Here is a 9843-nt window from a genome sequence, read left to right as displayed (position 1 = left end):
ACCGTGTAAGCAAAAAAAAATAAAATTACATGTAAGCTTCAAAGGCACTCTACACACAAGTAAATTATGGGAAAAGACACCTCTATATGTGCTCTTAATCAAACTAAGGGCCTGTTCGGATCCACTCCACTCCACAACTCTGCTCCGGGAGTGGGCGGAGCCGACCCGAACGCTGCAACTCCGTGGAGTCAAGAGAGCGGAGCAGAGCGATCTGCGGATGAAAATCATAGAGCGAGGAATGAGGTGCTCCGCATATCCTAAAAATGAAGGAGTTCATCAAATTTATGGCAGACTGCCACCGATAAGTGGCATACTGATTCGGTCGCATTCTGTCTCTGGTGCCTTTTCTATCCTACCACCTCCCCTCCGTATGGGCCCCGGGCCAGATTGAGCTTTTGGCCCATCTCATGAACCAGAGTGGAGTGATCAAGCCGAACAGTTTCCTCGCTCTCACGATTGATGGAGGAGCCGAAGCGTAGGATTTTGGGGAGCCGGTGGATTACCGAACAGGCTCTAAGAATATACATTCTATCTATCGTAGGCAAGAGGGATACGTCAAATTACACATGTACATTACCTTGGCATTATGATCTTCATCTGTATATGCAGTGCAGCTATAGTTACCATCCTCAACCACATATGCCAAATGTAAAATATATGAAGAATTTGAAACTAAATCAGTGAAGGTTTAACCAGCCTTGCTACAACAACAATGAAATATTATTAACTGAACAACATTCTACAATCCTATATAGATGGAATAATGGTTCACCTTTTCTTTCCACAAAATTCTGATCGAAGATTTGAACAGATTCAGCAAAAAAACATGGTTAACATGTAAAATGCCGCTAGACGATTTCAATATAAAGAAGAAAAAAAATCATGTCATCTCCACCTGCATACTAAACTTCCTAATCGACAACTAATGCCACGATATATGGGTCTTTGGCCTGACAATACTCTCCACCGGCAATGTCTCGTCCTTCCGCTAGATATCCACCTTTAAATTTGAAGAATTTAAATACTACAGTAGTAACTAACACATCTGCTCTCAGGTATGAATTCTTGAAAATAGGGGCCGCCATACTCTGCAATATACATGCATAACAACAAAAATGATACATGAGAACATTTGATTTTGAATAAGATTGCTCGTAATCATCCATAGAAACTTGCTACAAAAATAGTTTTCATTACGCATACCTGAACATATGACATGCCTATCATGGCCTTCATTGCAATGTAAACACACATACATCAAATTATCAATAAATCAAGTTCCTCACATTCAACCCGACAGAAATAAATGAAAGCAAATCATTCATGAATATTTGAGTAGTATCAAAGCTATAAGCGAAGTTGTATATGTGCGAACCTGTGTCAATCAAACTACAGTGCAACATTTCTCTCTTCCCTAGTTCTCCACAAAATGTTTGATCTTTGTCAATCGTGACCTATCAATGATCCAGTGAACCATATATTGGCTGGGGTGAGTAATCAGTGGTCTCTGCAGTAAAGAAAACACAAGAACATATATAACAACTTTCCATTACCAGAGAAATAACTAAATTATTCAGAAGCTTCAGGCAATAATGAATAGCAAGTAATTAGTAATACTCTGCAAGCTTCAGGCAATGAATTAGTGCTGAAAGTGAAATATATAAGAGAGAAATAACTGAAAATTGTTCAGAAGCTTCAGGCAATCCATAACCGAAGCAAGAAGCGTCAGCGCGTAGAGCGACCAGTTTGAGGATTCAATACCTTGAGGATTTTAATTTTATAATCGCTAGGTAATTAATCAGGAGGAAAAAAACATACCTGAATATATAATGGAGTGAAAAGTTGAACGGCTGGTGAAGTCCACACCAAGATATGTACTGACAACCTGTCAGTACCAGGGCAATATTCGTTGGGGAAGATACCTGAAAACTGAGTTGCAAGCATAGCTTGTTTCTGTTATCCTTGGTTCATATGCACAGTCTATTTGGAGGTCATGGCTTTCCTTACACTGCAGCAGGGCTAAACTCCAGATACCTTCAGCCAACCAGAGAGAGTGAAAGCTCAACTCTTCTTTTTTACTTGGGCCAAAGATATGCTTACCAAAATGCTGCTGGATCAAAGATTAGGGCGTTAGGCACATGCAAATGAGGTTATTAGTACATTATCAACAATTAACTAATATTGTTTATTTATAAGATCAGGGAACCTGCTATTTTGATATGTTCAGTGGGAGAATCTACAGCACTGTATATGCAAATATCTTCAGACCATGTCTCTTCAAATTGCTAGTCTCATTGACATGATTTGCGAAACAGTCCCAGAGACACAAACCAGCAATGCAATAGTTCGCAGCAGGTGCCGCTGGTGGCCCCTGAAGTAGCAAAAGAATCACCAGCCGACGGCAGCAACATGTAACTTGTGACTGGCATATTCTCGTCGGCAAACAGTAGCAAAATGGCCCGTACGTTGCAACGGGATAATAAATTTGCGGCCTTCAAATCAAGCGACTGAGATCATAATATCTATAATCATTATAAATAATGTACAAGCCATCTTGTTAATTCAAATCAAATAAAACTGATCCCTGGTTACACTTAAGAATTAGACATCCTAATACAGCACATTTAGTTGATGGACTACATGACACAAGCTTTAGAGGCCAGTTGTCATGAACCAAAATGAATCAAACAGATGGAAGTGATGTATAAGGTCAATGGAACCTTTTGGAGTGGCAGCTACAGTATCAACGCACCACGAGGCTTACACTCTCTTATGGCACACATATGTAGGCTGTAGCTACTAACATCGTTAATGCCATTAAGGGTAATAATAACCAAGATGACAACTTTGTACCAACTATTTTTTGTTACGAGATAATTCTTGTTCCGTAGATACATAGCTTGAACTGAATGAATTATTCAGTACTGTATAGATCAAGTGCCAGTCTATATAATTCTGTGTAGTAGTGCATAGTCTTCTTCAGAGATTGTGATTTGTGAAATACTCTCGTACTACATTATCTTGTTACACCGTCTTGGATCATCATCAGGTCCTAATCAGAAGGAATGTTCAGCTAATAAAAATTCTACCCAAAACTAATGGCAATGAGGCTGGCATTGAATTAATGCCTGATCATCAATCCCACGTGCAGTTTGCCTCTCTCAAATATGCAAGAATCAGAAAACATGTGCCATCACTAATTGACTACTTGACAATTTTGATACAATAAATCAATAGAAAAACATATGCAAGTGGAGAAAATCCGAACTCATGCTGTTGCACCTCCTCACTAACCTAAGTGACTTGGCTGTCTTCATTTAGATTTGCTAGATTTTTATTGATGGCCCTTTCAGTGCACCATCTCAAAATTGCAAAAAATATGTCATCCTTTTGCTTATCAGCTTTGGAATTGGTGCAACTCTTTCATCAGCATAGTGAAGGATCTCCTGAACAACATAAAGTCCAATAAAGTAACTAAATCATTGAAAGCTCTTTCTCATACATGAGTATAGATGCACAATGTCCAAAATGAATTGGATTCAACAGGAGCAGTAAAGCATGCATGAAGAGGAGTTTGGCAACACCTTCAAGAGCAACGGGCCAAGCCGACCAAACTTCAATTGGATTAGCCAGGGAACAAGGCTCATTTGAATGGTTCAAAGGTGTCATGAATGAAGTTACTAAAAGTGATAGTGATGTACAGTAATACTCTACCGTAATTGTTTCAGCAAATGGCAACGTCCCACATAATCTAGTTTTGTAAAAGAGAAGTAACCAAATCTCTTGTTGTACAGAATGCAATATAGATACACACCTAACAAATCACTCTGGTTGCCATGGTTCAAATCGCTCCAACACACAAAAAATGGTGTCAATATCGTCTCGATCAGCAAGGTCTTTTTTCCTCTTCTCCCTTCTCACTCCCTCTGTTATGGCTCAGGGGAGCAAACTCGCCAGAAGCTCAGGGTGACGAAAATTCAGCAGAAGCCACACCCCTGAGACATCATGAGAATGCAACATCAACCATCAGTCGAATCACAGTATAGCAAAGGGGAGAAAATGCCACATTAGCGTGCATGCTGATTCCGATTTTGATGCAGACTCACATCCAACAACAGTGCTATGGCGGCCACGCGGGCAGGAGATGCTTGAGGGGCTTCAGGACCACGGCGAGGCGATGAGCACCTCCAGGCAGCCCGCGTTCCCGGCCAGGCCAGTGCCGACCCGCCCCTGAACCTCTCCCGCCTTGTGCTCCGCCACGGCTGTAGCCGTCCGTCGACAAGGGCACCGCCCCTGAACCACTGCTGCTCCGTCGGCACCGCCCCTGAACCTCTCCTGCTCCGCCGCGCCGCGCCTGAACCTCTCTTGCTCCGCCTGCCGCGCCGCGCCTGAACCTCTCCTGCTCCGCCCGCCCCTCAACTTCTCCTGCTCTGCCGCGGCTGGAAAGGAAGCAGGAGACGGCTGTAGCCGTCCGGCGGCAAGGGCTCGGCCACTCAACTTCTCTCCGCCGCGCCGCCCCTGAACTTCTGCTGCTCCGCCGTCCGCACCTCACCTTCTCCTTTCTGCTGCGTCCGGAAAGGAAGCGAGAGCGTGATAAGACGCAGGTTTTTTAAAAAAAACGAACCGTTCTCAGTAAAAGAGGAACCGTGGGTTGTATTACTAACTAAAAACACAGGGTTTTTTTTAGCAAAAGCGCCGCGATGGTGAGCGAGCAGATGCGATAGTCTAAAGCGCCGCGATGGTGAGCGGGCAGAAGCGATAATCGTTTTAAATTATTATTATTATATTATTATTATTAGTGAAAGATAAACAAGATGAATTTATTTACGAATGTATTGTAGTATGTCTAAAGTTGTTATATACTGTATTTTCTTAGCTTCCTATCTCTAATGTACTTGAGTTCCAAATAAGTATCATTTAGGGTGAAAGCGTATATAATGTAGCTTGCACGTATCTCCTGGCACGCGGATTCCTCGCCCGCGTCGACTTCCTCCGTCCATCTGTTTGCCCCTGATTCGACTCCCGGCCTGTCGTTCCTGGGATTGATCCCCGTTCCGGCCGTTCATCGAAGCCCTAGCCCCATCCCGTTGCCCGGTGCGGCCGTCGTGCCCCCTCCGACTCCCTTCCCTCGCGTTGATAGGCGCCACACGACGGCTGCGACACCGCCATCCTAGGGAGCACCTGCAACCCTAGGCCCCGTCGTTACCGGGGTGGCTCGGATGGGCTTCGGCACTCCCTAACGGGCCACATAACTGCTCCGGGGCCGCTCCGGCCATCCTCTAGCTGGGCCATGTCTCGGGCCCCTAGCCTACCATATGGGCCCTCGGTGGCCTTCGCATCGGCATTGGAGGGGCCCAATTGGTCCACCACTCACCTCAGGATCAGGAGCATCTGGCTGCCTAAGGGTTTCCCACTCCCTCGATTCGGCTGAGCCGCCTCCGCTCACACCCCTCCTACAATCCCTCCTTTCGCACGACCGCGTCCTTATCCAGACCTCGCGCCACCTGCCCGCCTCCCCTCGGCGCCCGCCCCGGCCATGCCTCGGGAATGGGGCGACGACGACAGCCGGCCCAAGCACAACCTCGACGCTGCCGGGACACCCGAGTCCCCTCTCCGACGGTGCAACGGCGCGAGGACGAGCTGCGTAGGCAGCTCTAGGGGTTCCGCCCGGGGTATTCCGGTCACTCAGGTCAGGAGTCTCTGATACGTCTCCAACGTATCTATAATTTTTGATTGTTCCATGCTATTATATTATCTGTTTTGGATGTTTTATATGCATTAATATGCTATTTTATATGTTTTTTGAGACTAACCTATTAACCTAGAGCCCAGTGTTAGTTTTTGTTTTTCCCTTGTTTTAGAGTTTCACAGAAAAGGAATACCAAACGGAGTCCAAATGGAATAAAACTTTCGCTATGATTTTTCTTGGACCAGAAGACACCCAGGAGACTTGGAGTGCAAGTCAGAGGAGCCTCGAGGCGGCCACTGTTGGGGAACATAGTAATTTCAAAAAATTTCCTACGCACACGCAAGATCATGGTGATGCATAGCAACGAGAGGGGAGAGTGTTGTCTACGTACCCTCGTAGACTGAAAGCGGAAGCGTTAGCACAACGCGGTTGATGTAGTCGTACGTCTTCACGACCCGACCGATCAAATACCGAACGCACGGCACCTCCGAGTTCAGCACACGTTCAGCCCAATGACGTCCCTCGAAATCCGATCCAGCCAAGTGTTGAGGGAGAGTTTCGTCAGCACGACGGCGTGATGACGATGTTGATGTTCTACCAACGCAGGGCTTCGCCTAAGCACTGCCATAGTATTGTCGAGGTGGACTATGGTGGAGGGGGGCACCGCACACGGCTAAAAGATCAACTTGATCAATTGTTGTGTCTATGGGGTGCCCCCCCCTCCGTATATAAAGGGGGGGAGGAGGAGGGGGCCGGCCAAGAGGAGGAGGCGCGCCCAGGGGGGGGGGCAATCCTACTCCAAGTAGGTTTTGCCCCACTTTCCTATTCCAACTAGGAGAAGGGGGAAGGAGGAGGTGGAGAGAAGGAAGGAGAAGGGGGGCCGCGCCCCCTCCCCTTTCCCAATTCGGATTGGGGCAAGGGGGCCGCGCGCCACCTCCTGCTGCCTCTCCTCTTCCACCACTTTGGGCCCATGAGGCCCAATAACCCCCCCCCCCCCCGGTATTTATCCGATAACCCCCGGAACCATTCTGGTGTCTGAATATAGTCGTCCAATATATCAATCTTCATGTCTCGATCATTTCGAGACTCCTCGTCATGTCCGTAATCACATCCGGGACTCCGAACAACCTTCAGTACATCAAAACTCATAAACTCATAATATAACTGCCATCGAAACGTTAAGCGTGCGGACCCTACGGGTTCGAGAACTATGTAAACATGACCGAGACACGTCTCCGGTCAATAACCAATAGCGGAACCTGGATGCTCATATTGGCTCCTACAATTCTACGGAGATCTTTATCGGTCAAACCGCATAACAACATACGTTGTTCCCTTTGTCATCGGTATGTTACTTGACCAAGATTCGATCGTCGGTATCTCAATACCTAGTTCAATCTCGTTACTGGCAAGTCTCTTTACTCGTTCCGTAATACATCATCCCACAACTAACTCATTAGTTGCAATGCTTGCAAGGCTTAAGTGATGTGCATTACCGAGAGGGCCCAGAGATAACTCCCCGACAATCGGAGTGACAAATCCTAATCTCGAAATACGCCAACCCAACAAGTACCTTTGGAGATACCTGTAGAGCACCTTTATAATCACCCAGTTATGTTGTGACGTTTGGTAGCACAGAAAGTGTTCCTCTGGTAAACGGGAGTTGCATAATCCCATAGTCATAGGAACATGTATAAGTCATGAAGAAAGCAATAGCAACAAACTAAACGATCAAGTGCTAAGCTAACAGAATGGGTCAAGTCAATCACATCATTCTCCTAATGATGTGATCCCGTTAATCAAATGACAACCCATGTCAATTGTTAGGAAACTTAACCATCTTTGATCAACGAGCTAGTCAAGTAGAGGCATACTAGTGACACACTGTTTGTCTATGTATTCACACATGAATTATGTTTCCGGTTAATACAATTCTAGCATGAATAATAAACATTTATCATGATATAAGGAAATAAATAATAACTTTATTATTGCCTCTAGGGTATATTTCCTTCAGTCTCCCACTTGCACTAGAGTCAATAATCTAGATTACACAGTAATGATTCTAACACCCATGGAGTCTTGGTGCTGATCATGTTTTGCTCGTGGAAGAGGCTTAGTCAACGGGTCTGCAACATTCAGATCCGTATGTATCTTGCAAATTTCTATGTCTCCCACCTGGACTAAATCCCGGATGGAATTGAAGCGTCTCTTGATGTGCTTGGTTCTCTTGTGAAATCTGGATTCCTTCGCCAAGGCAATTGCACCAGTATTGTCACAAAAGATTTTCATTGGACCCGATGCACTAGGTATGACACCTAGTTCGGATATGAACTCCTTCATCCAGACTCCTTCATTTGCTGCTTTCGAAGCAGCTATGTACTCCGCTTCACACGTAGATCCCGCCACGACGCTTTGTTTAGAACTGCACCAATTGACAGCTCCACCGTTTAATATAAACACGTATCCGGTTTGCGATTTAGAATCGTCCGGATCAGTGTCAAAGCTTGTGTCAACGTAACCATTTACGATGAGCTCTTTGTCATCTCCATAAACGAGAAACATATCCTTAGTCCTTTTCAGGTATTTCAGGATGTTCTTGACCGCTGTCCAGTGATCCACTCCTGGATTACTTTGGTACCTCCCTGCTAGACTTATAGCAAGGCACACATCAGGTCTGGTACACAGCATTGCATACATGATAGAGCCTATGGCTGAAGCATAGGGAACATCTTTCATCTTCTCTCTATCTTCTGCAGTGGTCGGGCATTGAGTCTTACTCAACTTCACACCTTGTAACACAGGCAAGAACCCTTTCTTTGCTTGATCCATTTTGAACTTTTTCAAAACTTTGTCAAGGTATGTGCTTTGTGAAAGTCCAATTAAGCGTCTTGATCTATCTCTATAGATCTTGATGCCCAATATGTAAGCAGCTTCACCGAGGTCTTTCATAGAAAAACTCTTATTCAAGTATCCCTTTATGCTATCCACAAATTCTATATCAATTCCAATCAGCAATATGTCATCCACATATAATATCAGAAATGCTACAGAGCTCCCACTCACTTTCTTGTAAATACAGGCTTCTCCAAAAGTCTGTATAAAACCAAATGCTTTGATCACACTATCAAAGCGTTTATTCCAACTCCGAGAGGCTTGCACCAGTCCATAAATGGATCGCTGGAGCTTGCACACTTTGTTAGCTCCCTTTGGATCGACAAAACCTTCTGGTTGCATCATATACAACTCTTCTTCCAGAAATCCATTCAGGAATGCAGTTTTGACATCCATTTGCCAAATTTCAGAATCATAAAATGCGGCAATTGCTAACATGATTCGGACAGACTTAAGCATCGCTACGGGTGAGAAGGTCTCATCGTAGTCAACCCGTTGAACTTGTCGAAAACTTTTTGCAACAAGTCGAGCTTTGTAGACAGTAACATTACCGTCAGCGTCAGTCTTCTTCTTGAAGATCCATTTATTCTCAATTGCTTGCCGATCATCGGGCAAGTCAACCAAAGTCCACACTTTGTTCTCATACATGGATCCCATCTCAGATTTCATGGCTTCAAGCCATTTCGCGGAATCTGGGCTCACCATCGCTTCTTCATAGTTCGTAGGTTCATCATGATCTAGTAGCATGACTTCCAGAACAGGATTACCATACCACTCTGGTGCGGATCTTACTCTGTTTGATCTAGGAGGTTCAGTATCAATTTGATCTGAAGTTCTATGATCATCATCATTAACTTCCTCACTAATTGGTTTAGGTGTCACATAAACCGGTTTCTGTGATGTACTACTTTCCAATAAGGGAGCAGGTACAGTTACCTCATCAAGTTCTACTTTCCTCCCACTCACTTCTTTCGAGAGAAACTCCTTCTCTAGAAAGGATCCAGTTTTAGCAACGAATGTCTTGCCTTCGGATCTGTGATAGAAGGTGTACCCAACAGTCTCCTTTGGGTATCCTATGAAGACACATTTCTCCGATTTGGGTTCGAGCTTATCAGGTTGAAGCTTTTTCACGTAAGCATCACAGCCCCAAACTTTAAGAAACGACAACTTTGGTTTCTTGCCAAACCACAGTTCATAAGGCGTCGTCTCAACAGATTTTGATGGTGCCCTATTTAACGTGAATGCAGCCGTCTCTAAAG

The 9843-nt window shown here is 44.9% G+C and overlaps 1 long non-coding RNA gene across 4 annotated transcripts; it reads right to left on the bottom strand.

The window, feature by feature from the left end:
* Window positions 1-702: 702 nt before the first annotated feature.
* Window positions 703-5178, bottom strand: LOC125514678 (uncharacterized). 4 transcript variants are annotated; one of them, XR_015603347.1, is made up of 7 exons: window positions 4107-5178; window positions 3815-3995; window positions 2207-3446; window positions 1819-2107; window positions 1376-1507; window positions 1204-1230; window positions 703-1088 (listed from the first exon to the last, which is right to left on the bottom strand). It is a non-coding gene; the product is annotated as an uncharacterized LOC125514678 (long non-coding RNA). The 4 variants fall into 4 exon arrangements; XR_015603349.1 differs by having other exon boundaries at window positions 1819-2507; window positions 3295-3446; XR_015603346.1 differs by having other exon boundaries at window positions 1819-3446.
* Between the last annotated feature and the right edge of the window lie 4665 nt (window positions 5179-9843).

The sequence above is a fragment of the Triticum urartu genome, chromosome 1A (genome assembly GCF_056163025.1).
Source record: "Triticum urartu cultivar PI428250 chromosome 1A, HENAU_Tu73, whole genome shotgun sequence".
NCBI lineage: Eukaryota > Viridiplantae > Streptophyta > Magnoliopsida > Poales > Poaceae > Triticum > Triticum urartu.
Note: the sequence above shows the minus strand (reverse complement) of the source record. Positions and strands in the feature narration are given on the sequence as shown.